The following is a 9,344-nucleotide window of genomic DNA, read 5'->3' as shown; positions in this document are numbered from 1 at the left end:
CTTGTGGCCCGAGGTAAACAACCCTTCCGGGATATAAGAGGTGTTTTGGGAGATCGTGATGTGATGTATATGCAGGCCATCTATGCCTTCCATTGCTTGGCTGCCATCAAAGTTTAATGCCTATATTCTTCTCTTTCTCAGTTTTTTCTTGTCCGATTCTGTTTCTCTGTACCATGTACCCCTAAGCTCTGGCCATCCGGAAGATGCTCCCTGACGAACCAAAATCGAGCACGACGCCACGCAAAATCGGTTTCAACGTTCAACGTCAAACGCCCGGATGAGCAGCTGAAATAACCTAAACCCAAATCCCTACCCCGTCCGTCCTGTATTAAGTTTTTTAACCTTGAGTCACCACGAGTATTATGGTCTATGTCCCCTCCCAACTAACTGTTAAGATAAGATGATATACCATGTAAAAATATCATACTTGAGAATTGCGGCTCCGCAAAGTGTCATACACGACTGAGCCTACCAAATAAATGAACTGGTAAAAAAAAAGCTGTTAAAAGAAGCGATAAAATTATTTCGTTGTTGTGAATCTCAGCTTGTATAACAGTTGAGTTGATGAGTCTGGGGTCTTCAGTTCGCCTTGCGAGCGAAGGCCATTCCGGAGTTGGCGAGTTCGATTCTTGGTCCGGTCTAGGATATTTTCGGGTGGGAAACATTCTCGACCTTTTGAGCGTAGTGTACCCACACAAGATACAATAAAAATGCCAACCCGACTAGCGACTTGAACACAATTTTAACATATTGTGATATTTATAAGGGTCGGCTTACGCCCACTAGCACTGATATGGCAGCCAAAGACATATCCTGTCGTGGTGACTATTGGTGACTGTTGACTATTTTTGTTTGGTGCCGCGTTACATATCTGGCATTGATGCACTAATTTATGGCATTTGCATGCGACCCAACGGATCTCGTATTTGGAGCCCTAAATGGTAGTGCAGTCAGGCAGAGGCCTTTTTCATCAGTGATAATGATGTGAGTTCTCTTCTTTTTGGCAATACTTTCTGATGCGTTCTCTGTGACGATGAGTCGTAGTCACGCTAGTAGTGATAGTGCCATCGGATCGCCACAATCAGTTTCACCGGTTCCAGCAGCAGCCAAGAAGCGTAAAATGGTCGTCAAACTAACGGAAGAGCAACGCAAGGAACAGCTCCAGCCACCATCGAGTCCATCGACGCCGGATGGACTCTGGTCAGCGGGCGGGATGCTATCTACAAGGAGTATTTGTTCAAAAACTTCAACGAAGCGTTCGGTTTCATGACTCGCGTGGCCTTGCTCGCCGACAAAATGGATCATCATCCGGAATGGTTCAACGTGTACAACAAGGTGCAGGTCACTCTTGCCACTCACGATTGCAGCGGTCTGAGTGAGCGGGACGTCAAGCTGGCCAAATTCCTGGAAGAATCCGCCAGCAAATATTAGGTGGAAATAAAACTGAAAACATTTAGATAGCTAGGCATTTATTGAAAAACAAAGTATTCAAGACATTCTTAGGGAATCGACTGCTGGATTCACTGAGTAGAAGTTTTTTTCAAAACTAAGAACATGGTGCCCGTTTCATTTTGTTATGCCTCACTTCGAAGAGCAATAATAAAAAATACCACACATTATAATGATGGTATATGAACAATCTTATGACGGCTTCATTAACGATAATTTTTACTAATAGTAGGGAATAGGCGTGATGAAGCTTTACTTTGCCACCGAAGAGTGAATCCAATAGCTGACGATCAAGCTACTTATTAGAACATAATAATAGTAATACCTTGACAAAGGAATAACAATAAAATAGACTAAATGCACGAACAGTTTCCACTTTTTACAAGACATAACTTACATTGTGTTTGATAGTATAACTAATAGAACCAATAACTTAGGCAAACAAAGTAATTCAAGGAACGCATACTTCATACCTTCTGACCATAAAGACAAGAATGACATCGTACAGATCAATCTATATGATTCGGCAATTGAGCCTCCAAAATAAACGAAAGATTAAAAAAAAAATCTATATGATTAGGAATGAGATAATGGGAGAGAGTATCTATTAGAGTTGTAAATGTAATGTCTTTTGAGCCAGTTCAACAGTGTCTTAATGGACGACATGATCCTTGTACGGCTGGAAAACTGCTTCAAAAGTTATTAACTTGTCATTTTTTATAAATCGGGGATTGAACACTTTCTTATACTTGATAAAAAAAAAACTTCCGGCCCAGTTCCTACGATGAAGTATTGGGCAACATGTTCCATGTGAAACGGATAAACTGCTTCGGTCGATTTTTAGCGCGTACAATGACAATAGACGTATAAATAGCATAAAAACTGGCTAAAGAATTTGACTCTGGCAAGAAAATGACAAAAATGACTTTAAACTATTACGATGTTAGTTAGCATGAGACCTCTCCGACCATTTATGAACGTAAATCCCTCTGATTCAGTTGCAACAGCGTCTTCTTGGACGACATGTTCCGTGTACGGCTGGCAAACTGTTTCGAATGGAATTATGCTACGGTATCATCAAAGGCCTGGTGCAGAGGTTTCTACCCTATTCAGAATCCCGCCAGTAAACCTTCATAAAAAACCCAGATTAATCCACCTAGCGGCGATGATGCCTTTCTCGTGCATCGTAAAATGTACTGAAAAAATCACATAGGAAAGGTCAAAAAAGCACTTTAGGGGAATAGATCGCATATTTTCTATCATTTTGCATGTTTTTGCCTTAATTACTATGCATTCCCACCATTCTTGAAAAAAATTTTTTTTTCGATTTTGAAATTTTTTTTCCAAGGGGGGACCCTTGAGAAAAAACAATGATTTTTCAATAATTCCAAAATGGAATATCCGATCAGGCCAATTTTCAATAGCAAACAATGGGACCGCATTCCCCGTCGAATGCAACTTGTTGCGATTAAATCGAGTAATGCTAAGTTCCAAAAAGTGTGTCTACAAAATTTGTACACATACACACATACACACACACACATACATACATACACACAAACAGACATCACACCAATTCGTCGAGCTGAGTCGATTGGTATATGGGTCTCTATGGGTCTCCGAGCCTTCTATCAAAAGTTTGGTTTTGGAGTGATCATATAGCCTTTACGTATACTTAGTATACGAGAAAGGCAAAACTAAACTGCCCAACAGTATATTGCCTATAGGCAATTAAAATAGATGTAGCAAAGTCTCCCAGCCATAGTCCCAGCCATTACATTATTTGTAATGTTGTTAATTTTATGTTCTCGATAAATATTCTTGTCTAGACAAAAACAAAAAAAAATGTTAAGAAAATTATTTTGAGCTTTTTAGTGGAATGTCTTCACTTGTCATAAGACGAGTTTGTACAATCAAATTTAATTCCATCACTTAATTGTAACTCGACAGATACGTACTTCGACCTCAACAGAAAGGCCGTCTTAAGGGTCTCGTACTTGACTCGACTCGAGTAAGTCGAGTCAAGTACAAGGTAAAATTAAGTGGTGGAATTAAAAGGAATTGTACAAACTCGTCTTATGACAAGGAAAAAATATGATTGTTGATCACAATCTGGAGACCTATCACGACCTGTGAAAATTCCAACTGCACAAAAACAATATATTTTGTATCTGATTATGTTATAAATATCTAACAAAATATGTTTTTTTATGATAAAATTGTAACAAAATTTGATAGTTTTTTATTTCTAGTAGTGCAATTTTTGATAGAAATTTAGATATTTTAACAACATCCTGCACCAATTTTCTAACAATTTTTTTTATAAAAATAAGTGTATCATAATAACATAGTTTGATATGACCTTCTAGTCGGGAATAAAAATGACATTTTGGAATTTCAAAAAATTACATTGCTCACAAGTTCCATTACCCCAAAATATGACCCATGTAAAATTTTAGCTCAATCGGATATGATTTAGGGGTGCCAAAAATTCATCAAAGTTTTGAAATTTTTACCCATGAAAATTTACCAATGAGGAATTAAAGGAAAAGTCGAAAGTCGAAAGTTTTTTTTTTGTGCCAAATAACTTAAAAATGCATGAAACGTCGATATCTGATGTTATTTAAAACAAATTGAGAGTGTGTTTGTGTGTGTGGGTGTGTGTGTTGTGTATGTGTACAAATTTTGTGGACACACTTTTTGGAACTTAGCATTGCCCGAATTACTCGCGGATTCCATTCGACGGGAAATTCTGTCCCATTGTATGCTATTGAAAATTGGGCAGATCGCAATACGGGATCAGAAATTATGGCCTAAATACTATTGTTCATACCTAAAACACGCTAAAAAATACTCATTTATATTCTATTAGATTTTTTTTTGCACGAAAAAGGCACCAATAAGGCCAGGTGGATTAATCAATGTTTTTTTTCTAGACTTCTGCCGACCAATGGTTTAAGGCTATCAGCTTATATCTGACTCTGAACCTGTGCTGTACATCTAAACGTACTTCCACTGTTGTCAATTGCAATAGCAAATGTCTTCCTTCCCTTTTTATCAAACGAGTGGGAGCGAAAAAGTTATAATTTAAAATAAACAGGTCTTGAGAATGACCTCTTGAATAAAAATGAATACCAACACTACCTTCGTTATGAACTCCACCGAAGCAATTTCCGGTGCAGACTCAACCAGTATCCACCACCAGAGTGCCATCGCGGCAGTAGTGCGAACAAGGCGATTTATTACGGTAATTTATGTTTGCTGAACTCATTTATTTGATATGCACACTACAAAAGCGTGTTAAAGTTTTAAATTAATTATTCCGGTCCGGCATTTTTTGCCTTCTTCTCGATGATACTCATCTAGATTCTTAACTTTCACCGAGATCCACTTGATGCGATGGGGGTGTTGCACTGGAAAATAGGGTTGTTCTGATTGTTGTTAATTGTTCGTTATGAGTTTCATGAGAGAAAATTACGTAATTTTGTACATTCTCAGTATTCCATCATAGTTCGCAGCAAGATTTATCGGTAAAACTATACAGCAATAACATCCCTCGCTAACAATGAGCAATAATTACCGTAATGGCAGCTCTTCTCGGTACTGAGAAGTGCCTTTCAGCATCCCGGCTATTTCTGATTACTCAACTGAAAAACCGGAAAAGAAGGAGACGTGGCAGGGGTGAAAAAAAGTTGTGGGCAAACTTCTCATTACATTGTTACACCCACCGTCGACGATCCTAGCATGGTGTGGTTCCATTAACCAGCGAGCTCGCCTTCTCGCAACCAAAGCTCCTCAACTCTTGACCACTTGGCACAGTTTCACCGGAATTAAATGTAGTGGAAAACAGTTGCAAGAGAAAAACTTTACTCCTCCGTGGCACATAAGAAGGGGTACGATTTATTTGAATAAAAGCATTTAGAGTTTGTGTTATTTTACGAGTGGAAAAAATGTAAATTTTCCACAGCTTCCACCCGGATGTCGGATGGTCAACCGTGGTAGGAATGGCCAAACGTACCAACGCAACGCTCTAATTAGTCTTCACGTACGCGCGGTAGGGGAGGAATTTTCAGTTAGAATGAGTTTTCCAGAATAACACATTAGTGCGAAACGCGTGCTATGGCCGTCGTCGGTCGGAAGCCAGACCAAATTCGAGCAGTTGGAAACTTTTCACGCTTCCGTTGCTCAGGGAAGTTGGTCCAGAGAGCGGAAGACTCAAACGGGCTGCCACCGTTGGAAAACGTTGAGCGGTTTTGGTTGGAAATTTATTTGCTAAATTTGCTTAGCATTCACTAGTTTTGCTACAGTATTTGTCGCTTTCACAATGATGGGCTTCGGATCACGAGTGGATTCTTTAACCCATCCGAAAGTATATTTGAAAATTTAGAAACATGTCATCCGAAAGTTAGTGGTTATGGTGGCAATTATAGTGAAAGTAAAAGTTGTACAAATTTGACGAGTTTCTTATTTCATCAATGTTAACAACATTAAAAACTTAAAAAGCAGCAGGAAATATTGGCCAAATTAAGTTAATGTTTACTAGGATTCAGTTTAACTTAATCCATGATCTACGTAATTAAATACCAATAACTGGATTCAATTCGCAAGTTATACTATTTTGATTCGCTCGCCATATTTTATACTAAATAGAATCCGCCAGACATATGTATTGTGTAGACATTTCTAGCTTTTTATAAAGTCCGTGGAAGTTCTCTGCTTTTTACTGCTCCAATTCAGATAATGAGATTTCTTTTCCTTACTTTCCAATACCGCTGTGCAACCACACTGTAGCTGTTTCGAATAGTCACGGAACGAATAAAATACATGCAGTATCATCCCCGACAGAGCCGGAAGCGTGATGTAATTCGATACCGCGAAGAAACTAGAAAACAAGATGCAATCTGTGTTCCGTCCCATGGATCGCGAATCATAGATAGTAAAGAAGCATATCCAGAAAAAACTAAATCAGAAATTGCTCACAACAGGAGCAAAAACGGGGGGAGGTGTGAATCAGCAGAATGACGAACAACGACGTGATGAAATCTGATTGCGCTGTGCCACCCCTGGGACGCTCAAAAAGTTGAACCGGAAAATGGAAACCTCTACCGCGTTACAGGATGGCGGAAGATTGGTGCATCTCACCGGAATGATCGACAGGACCAGCTCATATGGATTTTTCTCATTTTAATCATTTGTTTGAAGTTACTTAACTGTCGTCACATCATATGCATCACAATTAACCTGCCGGAACGCAACCACAACAATTGTCCGTGTGTTTGTGTCAGTCGGATTGTTACCATTTTTACCGGGCTATTGTCCGATATTCTGTGCCCGGTTGGATCTCTCAACAGCTGATGCAACTCGTGATTCATTCACCTTTTCCACGTACCAACCGCCATCCACAGATCTTTCTTTCCGAAAATTCCAAGAGCGCGTTGGGCCTCCACTAGGATCGCCCAGCACTCGTGTCTGCACGTAGAGAACTAGCGATCTTATGGACGTTTTGTAGATAGTCAGTTTGTTACGGCGGCAAACTCTATTTGATCGGATCGTCTTGCAGAGTCCTCCGTACGTAAGATTTTTTTATCACGTTGCGTCTCTCTGCTGGTATCGTTATCGGAGGTCACCAGTGAGACCAAGTACACAAATTTTCAACCACTACCAATTTCGTCACTGTTGCGATCATGAAAAATTAGAAACCCTGATTCTTAATATTTAGGTTGACAGTTAATTTGGACTGCACTTGCACTCAGTAGGTATGAATCGTTTGTTGGTTCGCTATTGGGATGAGAAACATTCATTTTGCAATCGTGTGTTCGCTGATGGACTGGGGTTTTAAATCGGAGTGGTTCGTGTGAGTGAGTGAGTTTTCCCATAGCTCAGCTGTTCTCAACCTTTGCCTTGAGAGGTACCCCTTCGAGCTTTTGCATTCATTGAGGTACCCCTTATTTTTTGGCTATACATGAAAATAAGCGTAACTCATAAGATATATGGCCGGAGTTCTGTCAAATTACACCAAGCGCTATAGGAAATTACCAATTTTTCAGCCCAAATTCTAGTTTAGCAAATTTATTTGATTACAAACCTTATTTGATATCCATCAAACCCATAACTGTGGACATCCTACAACAAATGTGAGTTTGAATTGCTAGGAAAAGATCTCCGATTTTCTTGTATGAACATCAGTCAAGAGGTCGCATGTTGTGGTTTTTCATAATCGTTATTATGGTGTAATCCTATGATTGGATTAAGTTCACTTGGTGCGATTTGGTAGAGCCCCGATGATATTAAAAACGTGCCTGAAAGCTAAAGGGATATAAGGGTCCCCAAAAAGTTGGCTAAAAATTTCATTATTCCATTAAACTTTCCAAATCAAATTAGGACTTTATAGGACTTAAGGAGGCTTCCGAACCACTTGAAAGGACGCTCCCGACCCTCTTGAAAGATGGCTTCCGAACCTCTTGAAAAAGGGGTTTAAGACCCTCTTGAAAGGAGGGTTCCAAACCTCTTAAAAGGAGGCTTCCGAACCTCTTAAAAAGAGGCTTTCGAACCTCTTGTAAGGAGACTTCCAAGTCTTTTTAAATTAGACTTCCGAGCTTCTTGAAGGGGGCTTCCGAGCCTCTTGAAAGGAAGCTTCCGAGCCTCTTAAAAGGAGGCTTCCGAGCCTCTTGAAAGGAAGCTTCCGAGCCTTTTAAAAAAAAGCTTCCGAGCCTTTTGAAAGGAAGCTTCCGAGCCACTTGAAAGGAGGCTTCCGAGCCTCTTGAAAGGAGGCTTCCGAGCCTCTTGAAAGGAGGCTTCCGAGCCTCTTGAAAGGAGGCTTGCGAGCCTCTTGAAAAGAGGCTTCCGAGCCTCTTGAAAGGCGACCTGCGAGCCTCTCGAAAGGAGGCCTGAGCCTCTTGAAAGGAGGCTTCTGGAGCCTCTTGAAAGGAGGCTTCTGAGCCTCTTGAAAGAGGCCTGAGCCTCTTGAAAGGAGGCTTCTGACCCTCTTGAAAGGAGGCTTCTGAGCCTCTTGAAAAGAGGCTTCCAACCCTCTTGAAGGAGGCCGGGCCTCTTGAAAGGAGGCTTCTGAGACTCTTGAAAGGAGGCTCCCTGAGCCTCTTGAAAGGAAGCTTCCAGGCCTTTTGAAAGGAGGTTTCCAGGCCTTTTGAAAGGAGGCTCTGAGGCCTCTTGAAAGGAAGCTTCTGAGCCACTTGAGAGGAGGCCTTGAGGCCTCTTGAAAGGAGGCTTCTGACCCTTTTGAAAGGAGGCTCTGAGGCCTCTTGAAAGGAGGCTTGAGCCTCTTGAAAGGAAGCTCTGAGCCACTTGAAAGGAGGCTTGAGCCACTTGAAAGGAGGCTTCAGGCCTTTTGAAAGGCAGCTTCTGAGCCACTTGAAAGGAGGCTCTCTGAGGCCTCTTGAAATGAGGCTTGAGGCCTCTTGAAAGGAGGCTTGAGAGCCTCTTGGAAGGAGGCTTCCAGACCTCTTGAAAGGAGGCTTCCAGGCCTCTTGAAAGGAGTCTCTGAGCCTCTTGAAAGGAGGCTTTGAGGCCTCTTGAAAGGAGGCTTCTGAGCCTCTTGAAGGAAGCTTCCTGAACCTCTTGAAAGGAAGCTTGAGCCACTTGAAAGGAGGCTTCCAGGCCTCTTGAAAGGAGGCCTGAGCCACTTGAAAGGAGGCTTCCGAGCCACTTGAAAGGAGGCTTCCGAGCCACTTGAAAGGAGGCTTCCGAGCCACTTGAAAGGAGGCTACAGAGCCTCTTGAAAGGCAGCTTCCGAGCCTCTTGAAAGGAGGCTTCCGAGCCTCTTAAAAAGGAAGCTTCCGAGCCTCTTGAAAGGAAGCTTTCGAGCCTCTAGAAATGAAGCTTCCGAGCCTCTTGAAAGGAGGCTTCCGAACCTCTTGAAAGGAAGCTTCCGTGCCACT

At 41.4% G+C, this 9,344-nt stretch overlaps 1 pseudogene; it reads left to right on the top strand.

Moving 5' to 3' along the window:
• The first annotated feature begins 1,054 nt into the window (after positions 1 to 1,054).
• LOC134217517 (pterin-4-alpha-carbinolamine dehydratase-like) lies at positions 1,055 to 1,443 on the top strand (annotated as a pseudogene).
• The last annotated feature ends 7,901 nt before the right edge of the window (positions 1,444 to 9,344 follow it).

Source organism: Armigeres subalbatus, chromosome 2, assembly GCF_024139115.2.
Source record: "Armigeres subalbatus isolate Guangzhou_Male chromosome 2, GZ_Asu_2, whole genome shotgun sequence".
Lineage (NCBI taxonomy): Eukaryota > Metazoa > Arthropoda > Insecta > Diptera > Culicidae > Armigeres > Armigeres subalbatus.
This window is presented reverse-complemented; position numbering and strand designations above follow the sequence as displayed.